Source organism: Bos mutus, chromosome 18 (assembly GCF_027580195.1).
Source record: "Bos mutus isolate GX-2022 chromosome 18, NWIPB_WYAK_1.1, whole genome shotgun sequence".
NCBI lineage: Eukaryota > Metazoa > Chordata > Mammalia > Artiodactyla > Bovidae > Bos > Bos mutus.
In genome coordinates this window covers 8,586,730-8,601,718 of record NC_091634.1, presented here as the reverse complement: position 1 = coordinate 8,601,718, position 14,989 = coordinate 8,586,730, and positions in this window count along the sequence as shown.

Genomic DNA, 14,989 nt, shown 5'->3' with positions numbered 1-14,989 from the left:
AGATATGAGGTTTGCAGATGTCTCCTCCCGTTCGGGACACTGCATTTTAACTCTGTCGATAGCTTCCTTTAGTTTGATGCGGTCCCACTTGTTATCCTCGCTTTGGTGGTCTTTGCTTTCGTGCCCACACCAGGCTCTCTGATTGTTTTTCATTCCCGTGTTTCACTGAGTCTATCAGTTATATTCCTGCTACAGCTTTGAAAATTTATTTTAAAATTCACTTTAGTTTTAAAAGGTTCTTGGCTGCATTGTGTGGCATGTGATGTCAGGGATCAAACCCTCGCCCCCTGCAATGGAAACTCAGAGTCTTAATGACTGGGCTGCCAGGGAAGTCTCTGAAAGGTTTAATATCATCCTTTAGTGATTCCCCTTATTGAGAGGCAATACTGAATTCTTATTTTTTTCTTGTTAGTGTTTGAATCATCAGGCTTCGCTGGTAGTTCAGCTGGTAAAGAATCTTTCTGCAATGCAGGAAACCCCGGTTTGATTCCTGGGTTGGGAAGATCCTCTGGAGAAGGGATAGGCTACCCACTCCAGTAATCTTGGACTTCCCTGGTGGCTCAGCTGGTAAAGAATCCACCTGCAATGCAGGAGATCTGGGTTTGATCCCTGGGTTGGGAAGATCCCCTGGAGAAGGGAAAGGTTCACTCCAGTACTCTGGCCTGGAGAATTTCATGGACTGTATAATCATATCAGTATCTATGTTTTCCCCCTAAACAAGACAAAATCTAAGCATCCTTTCATCTTCTCCTCCACACAGTCCACCGACATCATGCAACTCCCATTTGGATATCATCTTGAGTTTTATATATAAATTTACATGGACAAGCATTTCTTTTCCTGAGTGGCTTGGGTGGTAAAGAATCTGCCTGCAATGTGGGAGACCTGGGTTTGATCCCTGGGTCAGGAAGATCCTCTGGAGAAGGGAATGGCGGCCCACTCCAGTATTCTTGCCTGGAGAATCCCATGGATAGAGGAGCCTGGTGGGCTACAGTCCAGGGGGTCGCAAAGGGTTGGACACAACTGAGCAACTAACATATTTTATTTGGATAAACATTTGTTTTTCTGATAATTACCTTTTAAAAAAATTCACCTTATTTCCAACAACTTGTCATTTCCTCCTGAATTAACTTCTGCTCTTGTTTGTTTCAAGTTCTTTCAAAAAATGTCTATGGGAAGCAAACTTTCTGAATTATCAAATATGACCTTCCAGTTAAATGACCATTCATCTGGTTGTACCATTTTACATTGAGACAGCAGTTTAGCATTGCATGGAGAATGTCACTCCATTATCTCTTTGCATCTAGATTTGCTGTGGTAAGTTAGATGCTCTTTTTGGTGTTCTGAGACTCGCTCCCAGCATGGGGGAGAGGTTTCCCACACTTCCAACAAACAGTTCTCAGAACATCAGCTGGGTGTCTGAGAATTCACCTCAATTCTGACACTACCTACACGGAGATAGTGTCAGATGCGATGGGTCGAGGGCTAAGTCCTACAAGAATTCACACCCACCTTCTCCCACTTCCCCCACTTCATTTATTTTATTTTATATTTTTTGGCTGCATCACGCTGCAGCATGTGGGATCTTAGCTCAGTGACCAGCGATGGAACCCTCACTCCCTGCACTGGAAGCGCAGAGTCTTAACCATTGGACTGCCAGGGAAGTTCCCCCACTTCAGGTATCGGTTGCAAGCCTGTGCCTCTGATCACCCAGCTACAGATGGAGGTTGTTATGACCTTCTCCTTGGACTTCAGACACCAGTCACCAATCTAGGTTGTTACCTGAGCTTCTGACTAACTGGGCATAAACCAGAGGTTGCCAGGATCCTCTTCCTTGGGTTTAATTAATTTACTAGAGCAGCTCACAGAACTCAGAGAAACATTTTACTTACTAGATCAATAGTTTACGATAAAAGGATATAACTGAGGGACAGCCAGAAAGAAGAGATGTATGGGGCAAGAAACAGGCGAAGGGGGAGGGAAGGGAGTGGACCTTCCATGAGAGGGCACCCCACTACCCTGCATCTCCTGTGTTCACCAACCCAGAAGCTTTCTGAATGCCCTCCTTTTTGTTTTGGTATTTTATAGAAGCTTCACTGGGCTTCCCTGATAGCTCAGCAGTGAAGAATCTGCCTGCAGTGCAGGAGATGCAAGAGATGCAGGTTTGATCCCTGGGTTGGGAAGATCCCCTGGAGAAGGGCATGACAACCCACTCCAGTATTCTTGCCTGGAGAATCCCATGGACAGAGGAGCCTGGCAGGCTACGGTCCATGGGGCATGAGTCAGACATGACTGAAGTGACTTAGGACACACACACAGAGGCTTCACTACATAGACATGATTGATTAACTCATCAACCATTGGTGATTGTTTCAACCTCTCTCCTCCCTGGAAATCAAGGGCCGGACTAAAGGTTTCAACTCCCAGTCATGGTTGGTTCCCCTGGCAACTAACCCCTATCCTTAGGTGCTTTGCAGAAATCACATTCATTAACAGAATCTCAGTTGTGATGGAAAGCAGCTTGTTATGAATAATAAGACACCCATTTCACCTTTAAGGCTCTGAAGCATTTTCAGAAAACCGAGGACAGGGAACTTCCCTGGGGGTCCAGTGGCTAAGACTGCGCACTCCCAGTGCAGGGGGCCTGGGTTTGATCCCTAGTCAGGGAGCTAGATTCCACATACAGCTAAAGATCTAGCATGCTGAATGCTGCAACTAAGAGTCGTTGTGACCAAAAAATTAATTAAATAAATAATAAATATTAAAAAAGGAAAGAAAATGAGGATAAGAGATCAAGTACTTAAACAAGATTCTCCTATTGCTCTTAGTACTCAAGAAATTCCAAGGGTTTTGGGAACTGTGAGCTAGGAACTATGAGTGAAGACCAAATACACCTGAGAAATACATTTTAGTCATCTGAATGATTAAATAGATATATTTCTTATAAATCACAATATTGCAGGTGACAATCTGATTTTTATTCTTTAATAAAGAATCTTTTTTTTTTTTTTTCTTTTCCTTTGCTGGAGACTTTGTGATTTTTTCTCTAGTTCTTTGGTATATTTTTTAGAAACTTTAGAAAAGTATTAATTTTTGGGATGTGTCAGGCCTTAGCTGTGGCATGTGGGGTCTTTTGTGGTGGCCCATGGGCTTAGTCACCCTGTGGTACGTGGGATCTTAGTCCCCCAACCGAGGATGGAACCCACATCCTCTGCATTGGAAGGAGGGTTTATAACCACTGGACCATCAGGGAAGTCCCTCTAGTTCTTTGGTATTTAAAAATTCCACAAATATTTGTTCGATTTTCTTACTCCCATCCCCTTCTCCGCCACAGGTATCTGGCTCGCTGTACAATAAATATTTCAGCATGAAGTATTGTGTCTTTAGTTCTTGGTTAAGATTCTTAGTTATTATCTATAACAATATATTAGCTGTAAAATTCTCACTATTTTGTTTTGTGTTTCTTTTTTTTTCTCTTTATAGTTAGTCTTTTTTTCACGTAGTGTTACCCTATCTCTCTTTGGTCTTCCTCAGAGAGATTCTATATGCTAGAAATGAGAATTTTTACTTATACCTTCTGCACGTCTTGATTTTTTTTCCTTCGAGGGTTTCTCTCTGTCCTTTACAGTTGCCTGTTGGGAGAGTTTTTTCAGCTCACTCATTTATTCTTTAGTTGGATCTGTTCTGCCATTTAACACACCTATTGAGTTCTTTATTTCAGTAATTATATTGTTTATATCCCTTATTACCAGTTAGGTTCTACTTCATAAGGCTTCTTCAAATTTTCGATACCCTGCCATATGTCTCAAAGGATATTTATTATACTTGTTTCACAGGCCTTATTAGCTCCACTTCATTGGGCATGGTTTCTTTCAAGCCTGACTGAGCTCTTTGAGCCTCCTGGGCATGCTGGTAATTTTACACTTCAGAAAAGGGAACAATTCAGTGCTCCTTAAAGCTGATCGTTTTAGGTTATTTTTTCTCTGAGCATTGATGGAAAGGTGAAGGAGAGAAACTGCTTTTTATTCATAAAAAAAAGTTACGGAGAGAAGGGAAATGATCGCTTCTGGCCACAGAGGAGACCCACTCTTCTGATAAAAATAAATCGTCAAGGATCATTCGTGTGTCGTAGAACTGTGGGTGCCCCTCCCCACCCCGCTTTGACCCACCTGCAGCTGGAGCAGACAGCTCCCACCACGGACAGCTTCTCACCTCATAGAACTGTGGGTGCCCCTCCCCACCCCCCTTTGACCCACCTGCAGCCGGAGCGGACAGCTCCCACCACGGACAGCTTCTCACCTCAGGACCCGTGTCACTCAGCACCCACGTCGTTCCGAGCGACTTTTTCTCTGGCATCACTCAGTTTTCTTGTTAAGTTACAGCAGGAAGAATTTAATGTCTCCTGGGGCGACCTGTACCCAAAGGCAACGAGAGTGACCGCATTAATGCCCCCGCCTCTCCATCCTTCAGTAGCAACATCCCGAGGCACGTTCTGCCTGGTTCCTCCGAGTCCCAACAGGGTTGAGCCCAATTGCCTACGGCTGCACCCCACAGATTAGCTTACTCTTTTATTTTTATTTTTTGGCTATGCTGGGTCTTTCTTCCTGAGCCCAGATTTTCTTTAGTTGTGGCAAGCTAGGGCTACTCTTCCTTGCAGTACGCAGGCTTATTGTGGTGGCTTTTTCCTTTTTTCCACTGTTGTGGAACACAGGCTCTAGGCACATGGGCTTACTTCCTCCATGGCATGTGGAACTTTCCCAGACCAAGGATCGAACCCGTGTCCCCTGCATTAGCAGGCGGATTCCCATCCACTGCTCCACCAGGGAAGTCCTAGCTCACCCTTGATTGACTCTTCTCCCTTCTCTAACTCAGTTCTCTATGTCTCCAGTCCTCCACTCCACTCCTTGGGACCGCCACTCCCAAGGTCACCTCCTAAAGAGTTCATTTCAGTTCAGTCGCTCAGTTGTGTCCGAATCTTTGTGACCCCATGAATCGCAGCACGCCAGGCCTCCCTGTCCATCACCAACTCCCGGAGTTCACTCAGACTCATGTCCATCAAGTTGGTGATTCCATCCAGACATCTCATCCTCTGTCGTCCCCTTCTCCTCCTGCCCCCAATCCTTCCCAGCATCAGGGTCTTTTCCAGTGAGTCAACTCTTTGCATGAGGCGGCCAAAGTATTGGAGTTTCAGCTTCAACATCAGTCCTTCCAATGAACACCCAGGACTGATCTCCTTTAGGATGGACTGGTTGGATCTCCTTGCAGTCCAAGGGACTCTCAAGAGTCTTCTCCAACACCACAGTTCAAAAGCATCAGTTCTTTGGTGGTCAGCTTTCTTCACAGTCTAACTCTCACATCCATACATGACCACTGAAAAACCATAGCATTGACTAGACAGACCTTTGTTGGCAAAGTAATGTCTCTGCTTTTCAATATGCTATCTAGGTTGGTCATAACTTTCCTTCCAAGGAGTAAGCATCTTTTAATTTCATGGCTGCAATCACCATCTGCAGTGATTTTGGAGCCCCCCAAAATAAAGTCTGACACTGTTTCCCCATCTATTTCCCATGAAGTGATGGGACCGGATGCTATGATCTTCATTTTCTGAATGTTGAGCTTTAAGCCCACTTTTTCACTCTCCTCTTTCACTTTCATCAAGAGGCTTTTTAGTTCCTCTTCACTTTCTGCCATAAGGGTGGTGTTGACTGCATATCCTAAGTTATTGATATTTCTCCTGGCAATCTTGATTCCAGCTTGTGCTTCATCCAGCCCAGCATTTCTCATGATGTACTCTGCATATAAGTTAAATAAGCAGGGTGACAACATACAGCCTTGACATACTCTTTTTCCTATTTGGAACTAGTCTGTTGTTCCATGTCCAGTTCTAACTGTTGTTTCCTAACCTACATACAGGTTTCTCAAGAGGCAGGTCAGGTGGTCTGGTATTCCCATCTCTTTCAGAATTTTCCACAGTTTATTGTGATCCACACAGTCAAAGGCTTTGGCATAGTCAATAAAGCAGAAATAGATGTTTTGCTGGAACTCTCTTGCTTTTTCAATGATCCAGAGGATATTGGCAATTTGATCTCTGGTTCCTCTGCCTTTTTTAAAACCAGCTTGAACATCTGGAAGTTCACGGTTCACGTATTGCTGAAGCCTGGCTTGGAGAATTTTGAGCATTACTTTACTAGCGTGTGAGATGAGTGCAATTGTGCAGTACTTTGAGCATTCTTTGGCATTGCCTTTCTTTGGGATTGGAATGAAAACTGATCTTTTCCAGTCCTGTGGCCACTGCTGAGTTTTCCAAATTTGCTGGCATATTGAATGCAGCACTTTCACAGCATCATCTTTCAGGATTTGGAATAGCTCAACTGGAATTCCATCACCTCCACTAGCTTTGTTCATAGTGATGCTTTCTAAGGCCCACTTGACTTCGCATTCCAGGATGTCTGGCTCTAGGTGAGTGATCATACCATTATGATTATCTGGGTCATGAAGATCTTTTTTGTACAGTTCTTCTGTGTATTCTTGCCACCTCTTCTTAATATCTTCTGCTTCTGTTAGGTCCATATCATTTCTGTCCTTTATCGAGCCCATCTTTGCATGAAATATTGCCTTGGTATCTCTAATTTCCTTGAAGAGATCTCTAGTCTTTCCCATTCTGTTGTTTTCCTCTATTTCTTTGCATTGATCACTGAGGAAGGCTAAGGAACTCTGCATTCAAATAGGAATATCTTTCCTTTTCTCCTTTGCCTTTTGCTTATCTTCTTTTCACAGCAATTTGTAAGGCCTCCTCAGACAGCCATTTTGCTTTTTTGCATTTCTTTTCCATGGGGATGGTCTTGATCCTTGTCTCCTGTACAATGTCACGAACCTTCGTCCATAGTTCATCAGGCACGCTATCTATCAGATCTAGTCCCTTAAATCTATTTCTCACTTGCACTGTATAATCATAAAGGATTTGATTTAGGTCATACCTGAATGGTCTAGTGGTTTTCCCCACTTTATTCAATTTAAGTCTGAATTTGGCAATAAGGAGTTCATGATCTGAGCCTCGGTCAGCTCCCGGTCTTGTTTTTGCTGACTGTATAGAGCTTCTCCATCTTTGGCTGCAAAGAATATAATCAGTCTGATTTTGGTGTTGACCATCTGGTGATGTCCATGTGTGGAGTCTTCTCTTGTGTTGTTGGAAGAGGGTGTTTGCTATGACCAATGGGTTCTCTTGGCAAAACTCTATTAGCCTTTGCCAAGCTTCATTCCGTACTCCAAGGCCAAATTTGCCTATTACTCCAGGTGTTTCCTGACTTCCTACTTTTGCATTCCAGTCTCCTATAATGAAAAGGACATTTTTTTTGGTGTTAGTTCTAAAAGGTCTTGTCTCCCAAGTCGTATTCTTGGAGTATACTCTTGGGGAAACTCCAGCGAAACTCCATTTCTCTCCAGATCTTGTCTATTTTAATTCTTCTTATGTGTGTGTATCTGTGTGTGTGTTTTCACAGACTTTGTTGTCTTCTTAGGGGAGCATATTAAACAGTTAAAAATTAGAGAGTAATATATATATTACTCATTTCCAAGAACACATCTCTGCCTTCATTTCAGATTTCCAGCAGATTACAAACATATGCACCCACAGCCCATTACAGATAGACTCTGAAAAGGAGAGGGCTTCCCAGGTCGTGCAGTTGGTAAAGAACCTGCCTGCCAAAGCAGAAGATGTAAGAGACATGGGTTCAATCCCTGGGTCAGGAAGATCCCCTGGAGTAGGAAGTGGCACCTCACTCCAGTATTCTTGCCTGGAATATTCCATGGTCAGAGGAACCTGGTGGACTGCAGTCCACTGGGTCACAAAGAATCAGACACGACTGAGCAGGAACACACACTCAGGATGAAAGGGAGAAGGCTGAGAGTATCTCCACAGGAGGGCAGCATTTGCATAGTGAGGGCTGACGGCACACTTGATCAGTTTCTCCCAGGCATGCTCTGGTCCAGCACCTCTTAGCCCTTAAGGTGCCCAGGAACCACCTGGGTCTCTTCTTAAAACGCAGGTTGTCATTTAGTAGCGCAGGGGCGGGGTCTGAGATTCACATTTCTTACAAAACCAAGAGATGCTGATGCTGCCGTTTGTGGTTGCCCCTTGACCAGTGAGGGGCTTAAAGATGGACTTAAAGATGGATAACCTAAGGAGGCACCATGTCACCCCACCTGGCCCATTTTATCTGGTTTCCCCTGAACCCAGCTTTTTTTAAAAAGTGAAATCTTTTAAAAGGGATTGAACCCGATCCCCTTGCATGTGAAGCACTGGACTGTCAGGGCATTCCCTCATATGGTCAATTTCTTATGAAATTAAACATGCACTCACCATATGACCCAGAAATCCCACTCCTTAGGGACCTACCCTGAAGCTTCTCTGAGCCTCCATTAGCCTGTCTGCAAAATGGGAATCTCAGGTGGCCCAGTGGTAAAGAATCCACCTGCCAATGCAGGAGATGCAAGACATGTGGATTCGATCCCTGGGTCGGGAAGATCCCTGGAAAAGGAAATAGAAACCGACTCCAGTTTTCTTGACTGGAAAATCCCGTGGAGAGAGGAGCCTGGTGGGGTATAGTCCAGGGGGTCACAAAGAGTCGGACACAACTTAGTGACCAAGACCAAAAACAACACAGGATCACAGAACACCCTGTGGAGAATATTTGCAGAAGCTTTTAAAGTAATTGTTCCAAATGGGAAACAACTCATCCTTCCACTGGTAAATGGATACACAGACTGTGAAACACCCAGACAATCATAAACTCCTCAGCTATTAAAAGGAATTTGTGGTCCATGCCATGACATGCATGAATTTTAACCATCGTATGCTACGGGAAAGAACTGACATTCAGAAGCCTGCATACTGTTTGCTTCCATTTATAGGACATTCTGGATAAGACAGAACTTTGGTGATGGAGAATAGATCGGTGGTTGCCAGGGCTTACAGGTGGCAGTGGTGTTGACAGAGAGGAAGCCCCAAGGGAATTTTGGAAGGCAATGTGTCTTGTTTCTGGTAATGGCTACGTGACTCAATGCCTTTGTTAAGACTCATAGACTGGGAATTTCCTGGCGGTCCAGTGCTTAGGATTCTGTGCTTTCATTGATGAGGGCTCAGGTTCAATCCCTGGTCTCCAAATTGAGATCCCACAAGTTATGTAACTGTAGCAAAAAAAAAAATCCATAGACCTGCTCCCCCAAATGAGAGGAGTTCATTTGTATGTAAGTTAAAAATAAATTAATAGAAAATTTTAAAATGACAGAATCTTTCAGTTCAGTCAGTTCAGTCAGTTCAGTCACTCAGTCGTGTCTGACTCTTTGGGACCCCATGAACCGCAGCATGCCAGGCCTCCCTGTCCATCACCAGCTCCTGGAGTCCACCCAAACTCATGTCTATTGAGTCGGTGATGCCATCCAACCATCTTATCTTCTGTTGTCCCCTTCTTCTCCTGCCCTCAATCTTTCCCAGCATCAGGGTGTTTTCCAATGAGTCAGCTCTTCGCATCAGGTGGCCAAAGTATTGGAGTTTCAGCTTCAACATCACTCCTTTCAATGAACACTAAGGACTGATCTTTAGGATGGACTGGTTGGATCTCCTTGCAGTCCAAGGGACTCTCAAGAGTCTTTTCCAACACCACAGTTCAAAAGCATCAATTCTTCGGCGCTCAGCTTTCTTCATAGTTCACCTCTCACATCCATACATGACCACTGGAAAAACCATAGCCTTGACTAGACAGACCTTTGTTGACAAAGTAATGTCTCTGCTTTTTAATATGTTGTCTGCTGCTGCTGCTAAGCCGATTCAGTCGTGTCCAACTCTGTGCGACCCCATAGACGGCAGCCCACCAGGCTCCCCGGTCCCAGGGATTCTCCAGGCAAGAACACTGGAGTGGGTTTCCATTTCCTTCTCCACTGCAGGAAAGTGAAAAGTGAAAGTGAAGTCGCTCAGTCGTGTCCGACTCTTTGCAACCCCATGGACTGCGGCCTACCAGGCTCCTCCATCCATGGGATTTTCCAGGCAAGAGTACTGGAGTGGGGTGCCATCACCTTCTCCGAATATGCTATCTAGGTTGATCATAACTTTCCTCCAAGGAGTAAGCGTCTTTTAATTTCATGGCTGCAATCACCATCTGCAGTGATTTTGGAGCTCAAAATAACAGAATCTTAAAACTGACATTTTATGGGAATTCCCTGGCAGTCTAGTGGTTAACTTTCACTGCTGTGGGCCTGGGTTCAATTCCTGGTCAGGGAACTGAGATTCAAAAAAAAAAAAGGAAAAAAAAGAAAAGAACTGGTAAGTTTTAAGGTCAGAGATGCTTCTGCTCTTCATATACTTAAACACTTTTAGAATTAGAAACTTCTAGAATTTTCAGAGTAGTAATAATAATAGCTCCCATTCTGAATTCCATCAGGGTTAGCACTTCTTATCTTTTTTTGTAGTTTTATAAATTGTACTTATTTATTTTGGCCATCCCTTGCAGCAGGTGGGATTGATTCCCCTGACCAGGAATCGAACCCATGTCCCTGCAGTGGAACTGTGGAATCTTAACCACTGGGCCATAGGGAAGTCTCAGCACTTCTTCACCTGTTTCTGTTATTGTGAGATGCTAGGAACAGCGTGGTCACCAGGCAATGGCTTAGGGAGCTTTGGCTATTATTATTATTATTGCTGGTGGTGGTATTTTCCGCCAGCCTTTGAGAGCCCCTCTCTTTGAGGCACCCTCCGGAGTTCTCCTCCCAGGTCCCCCCGTGGTGTTTATTGCCACCTCCTGGGTCTCAGTTTCCACAGTGTTGAAAGTTCTGGTGAACCAGTCTGGCCAGGGTCAGAAGACTGTATGGACCCAAGCATTGCTGCCTATAGTGAAGGAGGAAACAGACAGAGATGGACTCCATTGTAGGCCAGGCTGCGAACTTTAGGCTACACGCAGGGTCACCTTCCCAATGGACTTCGACCTTTGTGCCCGGTGTCTATAGAAATGGCATACCAATGGAAAACCAGACCTCCCAGATAAAAGAGACTCAGGACTTGTACCTTGACTCTCCGATGCCTAAAAGAATACGCTAATTATCTCTAAACAAATTTCATTATGTTTATGAGGTATGACCACAGGCCTATTGATAAATGTCCACTGTTTAACTACCTAGGCTTATGACACATGAATCATGGGTTAACTTTAATCAGATCTCTCTTTTACCTTGTCCAGACTAGTTTCAAGGAATTTGGGGAGGTGGGTTTGAGCACGTACACTTAGGGTTTTCACAAAAACTGGTCGGAGTCCTTGGCAAAGAGGAGACTCTGCCTTGGGCCTGCCAGTGTAATAAACTGCACTCCATTATTTGCATTGTCCTTCTGAGTGAGTTTGTTTCCTGGAACGTGTGGCTGCAAGAATAGGTCCACCACATCCTGCCTTGGAAGCCACGGTGCCCCCAGTTGAGAGCCTCTGTGTAGATTGCTGACATCTGACTGGCTCTGGGCTTCCTGTGGCCGCTGGCAAGCTGGTGGCTGGCCATGGCTGCCCTTGAGGTGCGGTGGCTTCGGCCATCTGCTCAGCCCTACCCCTCCAGATGGGGTCAGCTCTGCGTGGCCCTAGAGACTTGGGGTCACAAAACCCTATGAGTCTGTATGCCACTTGGTCATAACCTTTTTTCTGCTCTTTGCCTTTCCACTGGGTAGATTTTAATCCTCTCGATGCACAATGTGAGAGTTGCGAGTTAAATTTTATTTGAGGGCAAAATGAGGGCTTCCCAGGTGGCGCTAATGGTAAAGAATCTGCCTGCCAATGCAGGAGACATAAGAGATGTGAGTTCGATCCCTGGGTCATGAAGATCTCCTGGAGGAGGGCATGGCAACCCACTCCAGTATTCTTGCCTGGAGAATTCGCATGGATAGAGGAGCCTGGTGGGCTAAAGTCCATGGGGTCGAAAAAATCAGACACGACTGAAGTGACTTGGCATGCATGCATGAGGGCTGCAGCTTGGGAGACAGCACCTCAGATACCTCTGAGAGACTGCTCCAAAGAGGCAGTGGGGAAAGGTCAATATATAAGATTTCAGTGAAGGGAGAGTTCAGTGCAATCAAGCACTTACTCTACAAGAGGTTTTCTGCAAATCAGGAGGAGATGATGTCATGATGAAGGGATTTAGTGCTTCTCTAGAGATGAGGAGATGCAGGGACTGGGATCATGAAATCAGTTCCTGAGAATATCTAACTATCTAAGGACCTGTTCCACCAGTTTCCCTGGAGGGCAGAGTGCCTCACTCTCCACCCTGAATTCCCCTCAGGGCATGTGGAAGGTCAACAGCTCAGAGCACGGGGTTCAGTCTGTGCAGAGGCAGATGGCAAATGCTCTTGGCAAGAATCCACCTGCAATGCAGGAGACCTGGGTTTGAACCCTGGGTTGGGTAGATCCCCTGGAGGAGGGCATGGCAACCCACTCCAGTATTCTTGCCTGGAGAATCCCCATGGCCAGAGGAGCCTGTCAGGCCACAGTCCATGGGGTCACAAAGAGCCGGACACGACTGAATGACTAAGCACACAGCACCTACTTAAAAAATTTTTGTACTGAAATATAGTTTTCTTTCAATATAGTACCTATATTTTCATTTTACAGATTTTTAAATTAAGTTTGGGGAAAAGTTTGTGCTCAATTAGAGATCACAGTCTTTGGAATCCAAAGAACTAAGGTTTGAGTCCTGATTCTATCCAAACTGTTTCTGCTTCCTGCCCTTGAGTGAGTCATTCATCAATTCCTTCGTTTCCAAGGCAGAGGGAGCAGTACTAGGATTTTCAGTCAGGCCAGTGCCCCTCACCCCTGCTTTGTTCAGGCATCAACTGTAATTAACAATACGCTTTGCAGGACTTCCCTGGTGGTATGGAGTAAGACTCTGTGCTCCCAAGGCATCGGGGGGCCTGGGTTCGATTCCTGGTTGGGGAACTAGATCCCATATGCTGCAACAAAAAGATCCCACATGCTGCAGCTAAGACCTGGAGCAGCCAAAGAAATAAATAAAGAATAGTGCATTTTGCTTAACACGATTTTTCCAATTTTTCCATGATTATTATTTGAACATATAATACAATAAAAAATTGTTGAGATGTTCTACAATCTTTTTTTTTTTTCAGTAAGTCTTGGAAATCTGGTGTGTTTTATACTCAGAGCACATGTCAATTTGGACTCACCACGTTTCTATAACTCAGTAGTTGAATATGGCTGGTGGCTGCTGTGTTGAACAGCCTGGGTCTGGGTCTTGAGGAGCAGAATGAGGGGACACCAGCATCAAGGTTGCACATGCTGACAACACCCACTCTGCCCTGCAATTCCATTGTTAGAGAGTTGTCTGCAATAAATCCTCACACACAGGCACCAGGATACATGTGCCAGGGTGCTCCCTGTGATATGGACAAAAATATTGGAAATCACCTGAAGTTCCGCCAACAGGGAAGCTTCAAACTAACAATGGACTTATGGCGCTATTAAAACAACATGGGATGCTTCAGTGAACTTACAAAAACATCGTTCTGAAAAAAGTGATCGGAGCACGTTTTCGGAACAATTGATGAATTGGGAATGAGGACGGCGGCTTACATAAGGTGACCTATTACACATTTCCTTATTGCTTTTATACTGTCCTGGCCACTTCTTGTTACATTTGAATTTGCACCACCATAAGGTGGTGGCTCAGACGGTAAAGAATCTGCCTGCAGTGCGCCTGGGTTTGATCCCTGGGTTGGGAAGAGCCGCTGGAGAATGGAATGGCAACCCACTCCAGTCTTCTTGCTTGGAGAATTCCATGGACGGAGGAGCCTGGCTGGTTACAGTCCATGGGGTCACAAAGAGTCTGCCACGACTGAGTGACTGATACTTTCACTTTCAAAAAGTTGTAAGAATTATTCTGAGAAGCGGTTAATAACTTCTCCAAGGGTCCAGGACATAGAAAATGTTAAGAACCTGTGATTTTAAGGCAATGCCCAGTTCAGTTCAGTTCCTCAGTCATGTCAGACTCTTTGCGACCCTATGGATTGCAGCATGCCAGGCTTCCCTGTCTATCACCAACTCCCAGAGCTTGCTCAAACTCATGTCCGTCAAGTCTGTGATGCCATCCAACCGTCTCATCCTCTGTCATCCCTTTCTCCTCCTGCCTTCAATCTTTCCCAGCATCAGGGTCTTTTCCAATGAGTCAGTTCTTCGCCTCAGGTGGCCAAAGTACTGGAACTTCAGCTTCAGCATCAGTCCTTCCAATGAATATTCAATATTCAGGACTGATTTCCTTTAGCCATGCCCAACTGTGGTCCCAAAATCTTAATAATCAAGAGGGTATGGCCTGGCCTCCTGACTCTCCTCTAGCTCACGCACCCTCTTAAGGTCAGAGTTGGTATAACAACCATGCATTCCTATTAGCCAAAAATCCCCTAGGCCAAGACCTTCAAAATCCTTGCTGAGTCAAGTTCACTGCACATGGCTTCATCTAGTGGAACCAAACTTTGCCAAACATCGTGCACTCATACGTCCATTTCCAAACACAAGCACCACATTTGTCAAAGTCTAGGAGAGTACATTCTAAAATGCTAATTTCAGAAGGGTGAAGGTCAGGGGATTTTTCAGTGTTTTATTGGTGGGGAGTATGGGGGGGGAGTACATTTCTGGATTGTTCAAATGTTTACATGGATCATCTATGCTATGAAAAGAAAGCTAGATCTGCACAAATTGAAGCTTGCTGTGGAAGAATACTATTTGGGCAGGAAGGATGTGGGCGATCTATTGGAGCGTTGCAGATGAGCGTGGGAAAAATGAAGCTGTTTCTACACTCATGGTAATAATCTTGCTCCATTCCTATAGACTGAAAAGTCGTTCCCATGGATGTTTGCCTCCTAATGACTGAAACCTGCAGGGTGACTTTAGGTAGGAAAAGGGACGTGGCAGATAAACTAATGATCTTGAAATGGAAGATTATCCTGGATTATTTA